This window comes from Arachis stenosperma, chromosome 8 (assembly GCF_014773155.1).
Source record: "Arachis stenosperma cultivar V10309 chromosome 8, arast.V10309.gnm1.PFL2, whole genome shotgun sequence".
NCBI classification, from domain to species: Eukaryota; Viridiplantae; Streptophyta; class Magnoliopsida; order Fabales; family Fabaceae; genus Arachis; species Arachis stenosperma.
In genome coordinates this window covers 16,621,112-16,637,495 of record NC_080384.1, presented here as the reverse complement: position 1 = coordinate 16,637,495, position 16,384 = coordinate 16,621,112, and the positions used below count along the sequence as shown (strand labels likewise).

At 34.3% G+C, this 16,384-nt stretch overlaps 2 long non-coding RNA genes and 1 pseudogene across 2 annotated transcripts; 2 read left to right on the top strand and 1 right to left on the bottom strand.

Moving 5' to 3' along the window:
• Positions 1–522: 522 nt before the first annotated feature.
• On the bottom strand, positions 523–15,560 carry LOC130945473 (DEAD-box ATP-dependent RNA helicase 5-like; annotated as a pseudogene).
• Positions 5,502–7,256, top strand: LOC130943454 (uncharacterized). The gene is made up of 3 exons (XR_009071823.1): positions 5,502–5,559; positions 5,637–5,754; positions 7,067–7,256. It is a non-coding gene; the product is annotated as an uncharacterized LOC130943454 (long non-coding RNA).
• LOC130943453 (uncharacterized) lies at positions 11,332–13,918 on the top strand. Its single transcript, XR_009071822.1, has 4 exons — positions 11,332–12,036; positions 12,116–12,220; positions 12,298–12,415; positions 13,729–13,918. It is a non-coding gene; the product is annotated as an uncharacterized LOC130943453 (long non-coding RNA).
• Positions 15,561–16,384: the final 824 nt, after the last annotated feature.

Sequence of the window (16,384 nt, the reverse complement as noted above, 5' to 3'; positions counted from 1 at the left end):
AAAGGATATAGTGCTGTGACAACCAAGAAGCTTGCAAGTCTCATGACCTTTGTGCCAACTCCAGGCTTCAAACGGCCAAGGAAAAAAGACGACGCCATCTGAAGACCTTCATCGGAACATATGCTTCTTTTTTTGGTTTTAGGTTATAGATTTCGAAAGATATGTTTGTGTTAAACACTATCTAGTCTCACTGTTTTGTAAGGCCTTTATTTTGGGTGCATGTTTTGCCTTGGTATGAAATGTTTCTGATGAATCACTTTTAGGAACTTTACTACCGTTTGTGTTGACAAACACAATGTTGGAAACTTCATATTAACACTTTATATGAAGAAATTTAAGGAACTTTATTATCTTGTTATGTCTCTGGTTTGCCATCTGATTCTTTACATATTACAGTGTCAGTGATGCATAAATATATTTCATCACAGGTGTACTCAAAATCGAAGTTCTATTTATAACCTCTAGTTTCATATTACAATAGTTTAGCCATGATACTGGAAACAAAGAAACCAGCTCCCTAAATTACACCACCATATCACATTCACTCAGTTCTACTTGTACATATATGATATGCACAGTAAAGTTCCTACTAAGATGACTAACATCACACTAGTGAACATAGAGCACATTAACATTCTATGTACTCTAACTTCTGCTTCTAAACTACCTATTCTCCATGCTAATTTAACCTTCCAATCTTCATAATCAATGTCCAGTTCTCCTTCGATTTCTGGGATACCCCTAGAACCTTCTGCAACAGCTACATTTTCATTTTCTTCCACCCATTTAAAAAAATGCAATGGTTCCCTTTCTGAAAACATTGAACAATACTGTTAACCCCAGAACAAGAGTGAAAGCCAACATTATGGTATCATTCATACAAAATTAAACTCACCCGATATCTTACACAAGTATGAAACAATCGATCTGGATTCTTTGATATCCCAGATTTCTTGATCAAAGTTTCTAAATCGCAAAAACAAGTTTTCTCATGGTTTTGTCTTCTTCTTCGCATGGATGAGCTCGAAGTATAACTATTGTGTGAGTGCGAGGGAAACCCACCACTTCCGCTTTCCATCATGGTGCCGAGATCAACTTCCTCCTCCCTAAACAGCAGTTGGGTCTGCGGCAACGCTCAAGCAAGGCAATCGTATTCTTCAGAGGTTGGGAATTAAGGTTTATTTATTTGACACTGAGGGACCAAATTGATGCAACACCCTAAACATATCTCATCAGCAATACACACACTATGCCAGGTGTTAGGGTGGGCTGCCAGCTCACATTCCACGTCAGCAGATTTCTAACGGCGACGTCACTTGGTTAACGGAAGGACGAGCGTGATTTAAAATAATTCTTTCAGGGACTAATTTGATTAAAAAAATTATTCGGGGAAAAAAATGAAGATCGCGTGATCTTTCAGGGACAAATTTGAGTATTAACCCGTCAAATTATTAGATAATATTAATTCAATCGATGGATTACGGATGGAATCAATTAATCTAGACATAAATTATAATTAAATATTTATGTAAAATTTAATTTTAATTTTTTTATTTTTATAATAAATATTTTTTAGTTTTATTTTATATTAAATTAACTATATTTTTTAATTATGATAATTCACCAATTAATTTATATTTACTATTATTTTTAAGTATTTATAAAAAATAAATAAAAATAAAAATTATAAAATTAGAAAATATATTATAATTAATAAAAGTATTTTCTATATTCGTAAATACAATTTAATTTTATTTATATAATATATTTAATAAAAAAATTATGCATAACAAACACAACTAGAAAATGGATTAATACAGCTAGATTTACAGACAGATTTAGTCTTTATTACAGATGGATTTTTGGTTACTGACGAATTTTGTCCCTCTGTAAAAGTCTCGTCAGAAATGATTTACCGATAAATTTTTTTCCGTCGAAAAATTACCGGCGAATTTTTATCAGTTACGGACGGATTTTTCCTCTGTAAATTCTCTATCCATTTTCCCGAAATGTCGAACTTTTCGATGGATTTTTCGTCGGTAATTGACAACAGATTTTTCGTCTGTAATTTGAACCTTGGAAAATCATCTCACACTCTGAATACAGACAGAAAATCCGTCTGTAAATCCATCAGTAAGGTAAAATAGATTTTTTTTAGATTTTTCCAATTACAAAATAAACTTATTTTCATACAAAATAAATATAAATTTAATACACATTTTTATCTAATTTGTATTCGAATATTTATAATATTTCAAAAAATAAACAAATTCATCGTATTATCAAACTAAAAGAAAAGTACTATAAACAAGCAAGTCAATATAATTCAAAACATAAACAAAGTGTATTGATAATCAACTATAATTCCTAGTATATTGTTCAACCATACTAAAACTATCAGCTATAGTCTTCAGTGTCATCTTTATCCTCATCATCATCATAGTCCTCATCTGAAGAGATTGAGGGTGGCGGCGGTGGTTGTGGTAGTAGAACTGCACTAGAACTACTTGACTTCACTTGGACTCCTAATATAACAGAAAATGATAGTTTAAACATCAATAGAATATCTTGCACAAATTCTAAAGAATTGCAATCCAAAGCAAAATTTGTCGCAACAGTCACAAAGCATCAGAAACGAAACCTGATCAGGTGCATAGAGAGAAGTGAAGAAAATATACCTCTTTCTTTACATGTGTGCCAAATTTTAAAAGAGCATCTGGCATAATTTGTCCAGCTTCTCTTAATACATTCACAAGCTCCCCAGCAAGACCCTGAATATTTCCATTCAATAGTAGCAAAAAAAAGTTGAGAAACAGCATGGTGGGCAAATAAAGAACCTCAAATACATCAGGCATGGATACCACCTAATTCTGCTGTGTGAAGAATGTATGGGCAACACCCTTTTTACCAGCTCGTCCAGTTCGACCAATTCTATGAACATAATCTTCTGTAGTTAAAGGAAAACTATAGTTGATAACAACTTCAACATTTGGAATATCCAATCCACGTGCAGCCACATCAGTAGCAATCTGCCCAATAAATTATAAATTAGGTCAAATAAATGACCGAACAAAGCCACACATTCTGTGCACAACAATTGAAAGACCTCAAACCCCATTTATGCACACTATCCACAACAGACATTCAAGGGAGAGAAAAAAATGTAGTTAAAAAAAAAAGAAAACAAGAATAAAAATAGAAGGGAACGCTTAGTTGATAATCTCTTTGCCTTCTATTCAGTTTGGAAGAAGAGTAGTGGAAATAACAAAGTGAATTTATGTCCATTCACTAGTGATGTAAAAGATGGACTTTAGGTTTATGATAGAACCTGAACTAGTTTATCCAACAGTATAGTATATTGTAACATATGGCAGTCACAAAGCTAACCTTGCAAAACTAAATGTTGACTCTTATCACAAACGGAAGTTGGATGTAAAGCATTTCAGAGAAAGGAACACCAAATCTTGCTGGTATTGCCAATTCATAATCATAATCGCAGTTTGAAGCAGCATACCATTAAAGGGCAGCTCCCATTCTTGAATAATGAAAGTGCCTTTGTACGATCATGTTGTGCTTTGTCTCCATGTATGGACACAACCTTTCAACCTCTGAAAAGAATTTATCATGTCACAAGTAGCTAATGTCAATAATAAACACTACATGTGTACACATACACACACAACATACCCTTGTTAAAGCATCCTTTCAACTCGTGTGGTTTCCATTTTGTACAAAACAAAGATCAATACTCGGTTCCTGATAAAAGATACACACTCTTATCAACATGTAGAACAAAATAGTTAAGTCTGAAGATATCAACTATCAATATGCTTCATGATAACTCGTCCTTTTTAGGCTACAAAAATACATGTATATGTTCATTGAAAACCAAATGAACACTAGAAAATGTTAGGAATTAAGGATAGCAACAACTTGATCCAATGTATTAACTATTCACTGCTTCCTGGGAAGATATCTCTAGTTTTAAGGATTAATTATCATGGAGAGAGACCTCTGACATTTGTGGTATTTTTCCAGTAAAGCAACCAGTAGCTTATCACGCGCACGATCATCTAAGACCTATGAATGCAACAAGATTTTTTCCACTAGTCAACAAAGGCATTTAAAACAAACAAATGTAGACTAGATTTGGTCAATACAGACCTCAACTATCTGCATGACATCATGATTCGCAGCTAAGTCTTCTGAACCTACAACAACCTGTCACAAGTTCAAAAATTATTTTTGTAAGTCCCAGAATTTTGAAAATTTTATTATAAATTAATTTCAAGTTTAATTATTTATTTATAGCTTTAATTTTAGAAATCTCTTTATTAAAGATAACTAAAGTTTTGATTAATTGAGTTTGAAATAAACTAAGATTTTTAATCAATTTTATAATTATTGAAGTATTTTCTATATTTAAATTATAAAGTTTAGTAATTGTAAAATAATAAGAATTTTATTTGATTTGGTTTAAATAATGAAAATTTTGGAATTTAATACTTTCGATTTTTACAAACAAAGAAAATTAATTATATTATCTCTAATTTTAAATTAAAATATTTGATTAGAAGTAAACTGTTAATTGATAATTAAATAATATTTTATTAATAAACTTAAATGATTAAATTAGATTTTTAATTAATACTCTATACCCCTAATTTTATTAAAATTACCTAAATTATCCTAATTCTAAACCTTCATATCTCTTAGCTATATAGACATTAAGCATAGCTTTTGAAACAAGCTTCATTAATAGCCTTTTTGCATCATTAACTTAATTATTATTATTATTATTATTATTATTATTAGTAGTAGTAGTAGCAGGAGTACTCCATCACACGCACTAAATTGGGGGTCGCACTAAATTGGGGGTTGCTGTTGGTGCTTGCGATGACGACGATGAAAGCTTCTATTGTGGAAGGGTTGTGATGAATTTTACAAGGTTTAGTAGTTGTCTTTGATTATTTATATATATTATAAGATCTGTGGGAGAGAGAGAGAGCGGAAGAGGGAAGAGAGGGCTTGAGGAAGAGAAAGGGAGAAGAGGAAGGAACAGTGGCGCCGGAGGAAAGGGAGACCGCCGCTACAGCTGCGCCACCGCCATCGCGTCCTGCTGCCTGCGCCGCCACCGTCTAGCTCGAGCCTCCACCGCGCCATACGTCACCATCGCGAGGAAGCTCAGAACCGAGGGAGAGAGAGCCGTCGCCGTCGCCGTTCGTGCTCTGTCGTCGCTGCCGTTCGTGAACCAGACACCATCGCCATCAGAAGCTCTTGTCGCCGCCGAGAATCCCATCACCGCCAGGTCCGCCGCTGCCGAAGCCCCACGCCGCCTCTGTTTCTGGAAACCCTACTGCCAACGCTGATCTACGGGCGCCGTCGCCGTTGAGCTCCTCCACCACCGTTCGGGTAACTGGGAACGTGGCGGTGATCACCGGAACCACCATCGGAGTTACCGTTACCCGATGTTGTATGGATGTTGTATGGATGTTGTATATGGCATCAAGGTGCTGCGTTGTCACCGGAGCTGCTGTTGCTCCGTTTGCTCGATTATTCGTAAGCCCAGTAAATTGTTCTCTTTTAGTTGCTGTTCTGTTATAGATCATTGAGTTTACGTGACATTAATGTTTTAGGATTGAGTTAAGGCTGTGTTTAGAGGCTGTGGCTGCTGCGGGGACGGTCGATATTGATGCTGTTGCTGTGGAATAAGAATAGAAATGCAGTTTTCCGCGTAGTTGAATCACGAACGAGGTAGGGGTTTTCCTTAAAATATATTTTACATTACAGAGTTGTGATAAATAGATATTGATGTAAAAAAATATACTTCTGTGATTATATTTGTCTTGTGGATGTGATGGTTTGTTGGATTGGATTATTGGGTGCTTGATTGCTTGAGTAATGTACGGTTGTTGATAAGAAAATGGGTTTAAAAAGTTAATTACTTGATTATTATGAGAAGTGGTTTTCCTTGGGTTGGAGTTAAAGCGGTTTGATTTTGAGTCGGTCTGATTTTATAAATGATTTAATACTTGAGCTGGTTTGATTTTAAAAAGAGTTTTATTATTGAAATTGGTCTGATTTGAAAATAATTTGATATTGGAATTGGTTGAATTTTTTAAAAGTGATTGAGATTTGGAAATCGTTGAGAAAGAGTTTGAGGAATGTCTGGATGGGACCCGAAAAGGGTGGCAGAGTCCAAGTTTTAGAGGAAATGCTGCCGAAATTTTATAAAAGATGAGGATTTTCTTTGAAATATGGTTTTTGAATATTGATGAATGATTATGATGTTGAGAATGTTGAGATATGAACTTTGAATTGTTCACATGGCTTATGAATTTGAGTTATCTGAGATACGAGATTTCCTGGATAAAGTACCATGGCTTGCCACCATGTGTACCAGGTTGAAAACTCGATACTCTGTTGACCCTACGACGTAAGTGTGACCGGGCACTATATAAATTCCCGGGAATGTTACCCCCATTGAGCAATATTGATTATTTGAGAAAAAACTATGCATAGACTCTTGGGGATGCACGTCGGGGGACAGTCTAAGGACAATTCAGACTTGTCGGGTTGGCTGGATAACCGACAGATGAGCCTCATCAGCCATAGGACAGGCATGCATCATATGCATTTGTATGCTTTGTTTGGGTTTGAACTTGTTTTGGTTTGCCTAATTGCTAAACTGTCATTAACTGCTACTTGAACTATTTGCTGTACCTGCTACCTACTTGTGCTTTCCTTGTCTGTCTTGCCTGTGTTTGTTCTGGCGTGCTACATTTGAGAATGAACTGGGATGCTGAATTAATGATTGTGTTGTTTGATTGCGTGGTTAATTTCTGATTGAGGTTTTTTTTTATAAGAAAGGAAAGATTTCGGATTTCTGAAAGATTAAACATTGTTTCTTTGAAAAGGGTTTTGAACGATTTCCTATTAGTTTTAAAAGATTCATAAGGCAATGATAATCACTGAGGTTGAAAACAGTTTCTTAATAAATATCTTCTTATGACAACTTTGAAACTCCGTGGTGAGACCATGTGGTTAGGTTCTCACCCCCCTACAGCTTTACCCTTTTCAGGAACCGGATGAAGAAGCATTAAGAAGAGAGTTATATTGCGTTTGGTTTATATGCTGTTGTATTATTTAGATTATTTTCTTCCCTCGTCTTTATTATTACAAGTTTGTAAGAGGGATAGGAATTGTATGTTTTATATGTATAATATATTGAATTATTATGTAAGGAGTTTTGTATATGAATCTATGTCTGCTTGTATTTATTTTTTCTTAAGATAAAGTATTTATTTCCGGTTTTCAAGGGAATCAGAGGTACAGTGTCGAGTCACAGGCTCCTATTTTAATATTTAGTATGTAAAGTAGTCGTAATACTTCTTGCTATCTGAGTGGCGCAGCCGGGAGCGTGACTTCTGGTAGTGAGGGTGTTACATTATGGTATCAGAGCGGTCTTTCCTGTAGAGCCTTGGAAATGGACTGATTATGCTTTAATTGCATACTCTGAGAGTCTGTCATGTAGTAGGTCTTGTTTGAATAACGAGAATTAGAATTTGATGCACATGACTGCCTAATAATTAACATTGTTAGCTTACCGTTGCATATCTGTTGATGTTAAGTTTGGCCACCTTAATATTGATGGCTTATGTGAACGGGAAAGTTAATAGGTTATTATAGGCGAAAAAGAATTGATAAGTAATGGGTAATGCGAGTCACGTGGTTCGCGGATGCTAGGGTTCGCTTTTCGTGCTAGGTTTCGATTTATGATTCTTGTTTATGTCGCTTAGGTTGGCATATCGTTTCTTTTTTTTTGTGTTTACTATCCCCATTGAAGTTCTTTGACTCGGATTCCTTTCTTGAACCATGATTGATCATTCTCCGACCGTATTTCATTGTTCGTCCACAATCTTATTTGATTGTATTCTTAAGAATTTGTTTGAGTCTTTTAAAAACATCTGTCTTTACCATTGATTATACTCTTCTTCAAGAATCCTGTGCTCATTAATCTGATCTTGAACTTGTTTTGGCATAATGCATGATCTTTAAATCTTGAGAGATTTGAACCTTGAAAATTATGATTCGACTTAAGTTGACTTTGTAAATTGATACTTTTGCTTCATGTCTAATGTATACCTTAAACATACCATATTCTTGATTATCTTCTAAATTCTCGGCATCATAAATCCTGACCTTGAGTTTCTCTACGTAATCTGTGTATCTCCTTAACGTAATCTAAGCTTATTTTAGATTGGAAAAGTTTTGAATTGATCTTTTTCTTACTTAATTGTGTTTCCAATCATCCTTCAAATTTTTGGATAAAATTACCTTTAAATTTAGTATATACTTTCCTACATGGATTCTAAAATTTCTTTATATGGTTTAAATCTGTTTATCTGTAAAGCTTCACCTATTCTATAAAAAATGATTTTTACTTTGAATTTCCTTCATTAACTACAACTTGATTTATTTTCAACCTTATCACAATTTTTAAACGTATTCTTATGTGATTTTACATCCGAGTATTTTTCAAGATTCTTAAAAAAAAATAATAATAAAAAAAAAATATTAAAGCAAAATAAAATAAAATTTTATTCATAGCCCAATTAAATTTTATTTTACAAACTTTGCATATTTTATTTTAACTACGATTGTTTCGATGTAATATCTTGTTTAAACTTTTTATATTTCTTTTAAGAAAATGAATCCATTCCTTCTTTAAATTATCCATTCTTTGTAAACGCTATCATTGATTTTTAGTCTTTTTTTTCTCCTCAGCTCGAATCCAGTTTAAATAAAAGTACCGTTCTTCCTCTTGATTCTTTCTATCGGAGTTCTTAAATTCAAAATTCTTTCTTAGGATTACAATTTAATTTCCTATCTTATGTTTTTATGCAAATTTTTATTTGACTATCAAAAAAAAAATCTTTCAAAGTTTTCGATGAAAAATTTTATCCTTAGCATAACTAATTTTCATTTCACAAATCTTACATAATCTAATTTGACTTGAATTTGTTTTAATATGACGTAATATTTACGTTTTTTATGATTCTCTTGAATTTTGTAAACAATTGCCCTGTTTTCCTCTATAGTTTTTATTGGAGTTCTTTGAAATTAAAATTCTTTCCTATTTGCATTTTGATTCTTCCTTCCGGCATACTTCATGACTTTTGACCATTCTTATTCGTTGGTGGTTTGAACCATTTTGAAGAAGTTTTGAATTCTTTTGAAGAAATTTAAGTTTTGAATCAACTTTTTAAGTTATTGAGTTCCTTTTTAACGTATCTTAATATTATTGAACATTCTTATAAAGATGTGACTTCAAGTATATTGTTGGAGTTTGTTTTAAACCTTTTTAAACAAGTTTTGATTTATTCTTATGCAAAGTTGTCCCTCACTTTGAGTTGCTTTACTTGAGCAGTGCCTCTCTTTGATGTGATTTGAACTTATTTTGGGGAGATATAACCGTCTATTAAAGTTTTAATAAAATCGCTTTCAATTCAGCCTACACTCCTTTACTTTATACTTTGAAAATTTTTGTATGTCATTTAAACCTGTTTGGTTGTAATGTATCATCTTTTCTTTTATGAGTAAAACTTTATGTTAAGTTTTCTTCCAACAAGATTGTAGTTTTCATACATGCTTGAAAAAGAGAAAATACAATTTAGCTCTTAGCCAAATTAATCTTTCCATTTACAAAGTTTGTGTAATCTATTTTCACTTGAGTTTATATTGAAACAATGCCACATTTACGCTTTTATTAATCTTTGAAGGATGTTTGTTACCCATTTTCTCTTTCAGAACATGAAATAACTTTCCCTTAAGTTTTCCATTCTTTACGAACAATGCATTCGAAAATATTTTTAAACCATACTCTTGAGTTCTATAAACTTTTTGTTTTTGGTATGGATATGCTTCTTCTGTAAACCTCATATTTCTTGATTCAGCTTGAATTCGTTTCAAAATACTGTGTTGTTTTTCACCTTATTGATCCTATCAAATCCCTTCTACTCAAGAGTTGCCCTTAAAGTTATCAGTTGATTCTTTTTCCAACATTTTTCATTACTTGTTTATCCTTGTCTACTTGTGATTTCAACAATTCTTTCAAATTCTCACGAAAATGGTCCTCATTACTTTTCTTTTTTTTTTTTCTAAGGTCTGTTATCCTTTTGAGTATATCCGAGAATAGTTTTGGTATCTGGTGTGCCTATTGGACTTAGTAAATGACACATTAATTCTTTAGGGTATGTTTGGTGGACGCAAAAGGTGAAATTTATAAATGTACGACGTTGCAAGGAGTTGCGGAACCTTATTTCATGTGAAAGGATTTTGTTGATGTTGGGTTTGTGACCATTAAGATTTGCAAAGTGTTTGACGAGGTTGAAAACCCTCAGATGAGTTGTTCGATGCAATACGATTGAGGATGGAGGGAATAAGTTAAGTTGAAGTTTGAATAATTGAATCTCTAAAGCTGGTGTGAGATCAAATGCGAACGTTAAGCACGTTGTTTTAATCCTAACCCGTTTTATAACCTTTTATCGCTTTGTTTTACCATCATATGTTTGAAACATATCATTTTGTGCATCAGGCCTATCTTGTAACCTTGTTTCACATCATACTTATACCCTTCATATTTATATATGAAAATCCTAGGATTTGAAACTATATGTATATAATGAGGACTTTTTACCTTTTCTTTAAATGTGTTTAAGAGTGAAGTAATATGAAATCTCTTTTATTTTATACTAATTTTCGAGGACGAAAATTTTTATAAGGTGGGTGGAATGTAAGTCCCAGAATTTTGAAAATTTTATTATAAATTAATTTCAAGTTTAATTATTTATTTATAGCTTTAATTTTAGAAATCTCTTTATTAAAGATAACTAAAGTTTTGATTAATTGAGTTTGAAATAAACTAAGATTTTTAATCAATTTTATAATTATTGAAGTATTTTCTATATTTAAATTATAAAGTTTAGTAATTGTAAAATAATAAGAATTTTATTTGATTTGGTTTAAATAATGAAAATTTTGGAATTTAATACTTTCGATTTTTACAAACAAAGAAAATTAATTATATTATCTCTAATTTTAAATTAAAATATTTGATTAGAAGTAAACTGTTAATTGATAATTAAATAATATTTTATTAATAAACTTAAATGATTAAATTAGATTTTTAATTAATACTCTATACCCCTAATTTTATTAAAATTACCTAAATTATCCTAATTCTAAACCTTCATATCTCTTAGCTATATAGACATTAAGCATAGCTTTTGAAACAGGCTTCATTAATAGCCTTTTTGCATCATTAACTTAATTATTATTATTATTATTATTATTATTATTAGTAGTAGTAGCAGGAGTACTCCATCACACGCACTAAATTGGGGGTCGCACTAAATTGGGGGTTGCTGTTGGTGCTTGCGATGACGACGATGAAAGCTTCTATTGTGGAAGGGTTGTGATGAATTTTACAAGGTTTAGTAGTTGTCTTTGATTATTTATATATTATAAGATCTGTGGGAGAGAGAGAGAGCGGAAGAGGGAAGAGAGGGCTTGAGGAAGAGAAAGGGAGAAGAGGAAGGAACAGTGGCGCCGGAGGAAAGGGAGACCGCCGCTACAGCTGCGCCACCGCCATCGCGTCCTGCTGCCTGCGCCGCCACCGTCTAGCTCGAGCCTCCACCGCGCCATACGTCACCATCGCGAGGAAGCTCAGAACCGAGGGAGAGAGAGCCGTCGCCGTCGCCGTTCGTGCTCTGTCGTCGCTGCCGTTCGTGAACCAGACACCATCGCCATCAGAAGCTCTTGTCGCCGCCGAGAATCCCATCACCGCCAGGTCCGCCGCTGCCGAAGCCCCACGCCGCCTCTGTTTCTGGAAACCCTACTGCCAACGCTGATCTACGGGCGCCGTCGCCGTTGAGCTCCTCCACCACCGTTCGGGTAACTGGGAACGTGGCGGTGATCACCGGAACCACCATCGGAGTTACCGTTATTTCAGTTCAGCCGTTCATACTTGTTTGGGTAAGCGATGCGTTCCAAAACCTTTAAATTAGTATTCCTGTTTTAAGTTATTTGAGAATCTGAGGTCTTGGTGTCATAGGATTGAGTTACGGGCCTTGATTGCTGAGTTCTATGGATGTTGTATATGGCATCAAGGTGCTGCGTTGTCACCGGAGCTGCTGTTGCTCCGTTTGCTCGATTATTCGTAAGCCCAGTAAATTGTTCTCTTTTAGTTGCTGTTCTGTTATAGATCATTGAGTTTACGTGACATTAATGTTTTAGGATTGAGTTAAGGCTGTGTTTAGAGGCTGTGGCTGCTGCGGGGACGGTCGATATTGATGCTGTTGCTGTGGAATAAGAATAGAAATGCAGTTTTCCGCGTAGTTGAATCACGAACGAGGTAGGGGTTTTCCTTAAAATATATTTTACATTACAGAGTTGTGATAAATAGATATTGATGTAAAAAAAATATACTTCTGTGATTATATTTGTCTTGTGGATGTGATGGTTTGTTGGATTGGATTATTGGGTGCTTGATTGCTTGAGTAATGTACGGTTGTTGATAAGAAAATGGGTTTAAAAAGTTAATTACTTGATTATTATGAGAAGTGGTTTTCCTTGGGTTGGAGTTAAAGCGGTTTGATTTTGAGTCGGTCTGATTTTATAAATGATTTAATACTTGAGCTGGTTTGATTTTAAAAAGAGTTTTATTATTGAAATTGGTCTGATTTGAAAATAATTTGATATTGGAATTGGTTGAATTTTTTAAAAGTGATTGAGATTTGGAAATCGTTGAGAAAGAGTTTGAGGAATGTCTGGATGGGACCCGAAAAGGGTGGCAGAGTCCAAGTTTTAGAGGAAATGCTGCCGAAATTTTATAAAAGATGAGGATTTTCTTTGAAATATGGTTTTTGAATATTGATGAATGATTATGATGTTGAGAATGTTGAGATATGAACTTTGAATTGTTCACATGGCTTATGAATTTGAGTTATCTGAGATACGAGATTTCCTGGATAAAGTACCATGGCTTGCCACCATGTGTACCAGGTTGAAAACTCGATACTCTGTTGACCCTACGACGTAAGTGTGACCGGGCACTATATAAATTCCCGGGAATGTTACCCCCATTGAGCAATATTGATTATTTGAGAAAAAACTATGCATAGACTCTTGGGGATGCACGTCGGGGGACAGTCTAAGGACAATTCAGACTTGTCGGGTTGGCTGGATAACCGACAGATGAGCCTCATCAGCCATAGGACAGGCATGCATCATATGCATTTGTATGCTTTGTTTGGGTTTGAACTTGTTTTGGTTTGCCTAATTGCTAAACTGTCATTAACTGCTACTTGAACTATTTGCTGTACCTGCTACCTACTTGTGCTTTCCTTGTCTGTCTTGCCTGTGTTTGTTCTGGCGTGCTACATTTGAGAATGAACTGGGATGCTGAATTAATGATTGTGTTGTTTGATTGCGTGGTTAATTTCTGATTGAGGTTTTTTTTTATAAGAAAGGAAAGATTTCGGATTTCTGAAAGATTAAACATTGTTTCTTTGAAAAGGGTTTTGAACGATTTCCTATTAGTTTTAAAAGATTCATAAGGCAATGATAATCACTGAGGTTGAAAACAGTTTCTTAATAAATATCTTCTTATGACAACTTTGAAACTCCGTGGTGAGACCATGTGGTTAGGTTCTCACCCCCCTACAGCTTTACCCTTTTCAGGAACCGGATGAAGAAGCATTAAGAAGAGAGTTATATTGCGTTTGGTTTATATGCTGTTGTATTATTTAGATTATTTTCTTCCCTCGTCTTTATTATTACAAGTTTGTAAGAGGGATAGGAATTGTATGTTTTATATGTATAATATATTGAATTATTATGTAAGGAGTTTTGTATATGAATCTATGTCTGCTTGTATTTATTTTTTTCTTAAGATAAAGTATTTATTTCCGGTTTTCAAGGGAATCAGAGGTACAGTGTCGAGTCACAGGCTCCTATTTTAATATTTAGTATGTAAAGTAGTCGTAATACTTCTTGCTATCTGAGTGGCGCAGCCGGGAGCGTGACTTCTGGTAGTGAGGGTGTTACAATTTTCCACAACAACTAAATAAAAAACTAGTTGAAAGCCACTTCTAAAATCTAGATACAGACCTTTATAGGGTTGGGATCCATAAACTCCTGTGCTAAATGATGAACTGGTAAGGGCCAAGTAGCGCTAAACATCACCATTTGGCAAACTGCAAATTATTAGAATTCCTTCAATAAAATAAATAAGCTGGGAACAAATTATGGTAATAAAATACATTTACACAACTCATTGTTGAAGCAAATTTTGAAACTCTAGATCTAGTGCATTAAGTGACAGAATTTAAGGTAAAGTTCAAGAACTGAAATTGAAAGAAGAAAGTTAATATGAGAAAAACAGGAACAATTAAACTGTAAGCCTCATACCAAAGCATGTCTGACCCAGTATAGAGCAGACTACTTGTTCGAAACCCATGTCAAGCATCCGATCTGCTTTAACAAGCACCTTAGACAAACAAACAATAATATAAGCATCTACTTAACATAAGAATAGAAGCATTATAAAAATACACAAATCCAAAAGGAAAGTGAAATGATAGTTGTCACACTAGAAATAGGGGTTATGTAAAGCAGAGCCAACAAGAATTAGATGATACATAAATTATGTCTAAATTCAACTTCGGAGAACTCCAACAATAGCATTTAGTATATGTACAATGAAGTAAGCTCATCAAAATCACCCTCCGAATTCATTAAATTTTCATCACAAGCCATTCACAACAACACACCTGAACCAGTTGCAGTGATTCCAATGAGATCATGACCGTCCAACAAGAAAGGCCATGCAGGTGACTGAATCGGCGACGGCTTCTCGAAGCCCTTGCAGCACTCCAGCACTCGAAGAATCAAATTTCAAATCTCAATCACAACCACCACATCACTAAGAAGGATCAATAGAAATTACAGATTAACCAAAATTACATCATATAGATATAGAAATTACAACTTCAAGAATTCAACGATCTTCTTCAATACCTCAACATCAGTTCTTAGCATCATCAATCACAATTCCAGATTTTACAACACTAGCAATCCAACTAGTAGATGATGAAGGCGAGATCAAAATACAGATGTTCTTACCAAATGTAACATCCAATGAAGCGAAGTTGAGTAACTTAATATCTGATCTCATGAGGAGGTAAAAAGATATAACAGATGCAAAAATAGCATGAACAATAGAGAATTTTTTGCAATACAAAATGTTGTTCAAACAAAAGTATCAATTATGGAACAAATCTACAAACTAAAATCATAACGCAAAGGAATTTTACCTATTATTCTATTTTATTTTTTTATTGCTCAATTTAACATATCTCATGAACAATAGAGAACTCATAATAACTATCTATCTATAAATTAAACAAAATAGGTTGAATAGATAAGCAGAAACACAATTTTGCTAATACTCCAAATGCAAAACGACCGAGAAGAAGCATTACCAGAGAAGAAGCCATTAATTGAATTAAATTTCTATTCTAGACAACATTAATGTTCAGTAATGTTCAGTAATCCAGATTAACAATCTAAACATTTCTCAGCTATTCAGAATAAAAATCTAATCTAATCCTATTTTAACAACCTAAAAATCCACTAATCAGAAAACAAATCTAACTAAAATAATTACTAAAATCAAACTAACTAAACAAATTTAATTGAACTCAACAGAAATTTAAAGAATTTTGAAACCAAAACCTGGAAGCAGAGACAATCAAAACAGGACAGAGAGAAAGAAGGATGCCCAGGTCTCTACGGATCGAACATGGGGAAAGAAAGAGGTGGAACCGCAGCTGACGGTGGAACCAATTTTGGTCGCCACAGAGCTAAGGCTTGTGCGAAGGTAGCTGCTGCATTGACTGAAGGAGATGATGGTTGTAGCCAAAACTGAGGGAGATAAAAGGAGAGAGAGAGGTACGGCGGTGGTGGAGTTTGAGCTTGCTTTGTTCTGCGAACGAGAAAGAATGAGAGAGACAGGGGCTATGTTCTACTGATTCAGTGTTTAAAAAAGAGGAGAAGAAGGAGAAGGTAACTGCGGCGGTTAGGGTGGCCGGCGGTGGCGCTGTCGGTGAGGAAAAGAGAAGAAGAAGTAGCCTGCTGACGGAGAAGAAGGATGAAGAATGCTAGGTTTATCTCGTTTGCTCTGTGTGCTATGAATAGAGCTCAGGCAATAGTAGGTATAGCTTATTATTTTCGATGGAAATTTTAAATTACTGATGAATTTTCTGTCTATAATAATTTAATAAAACACAACATTTTTGTCCATTTAATTACAGACGGATTC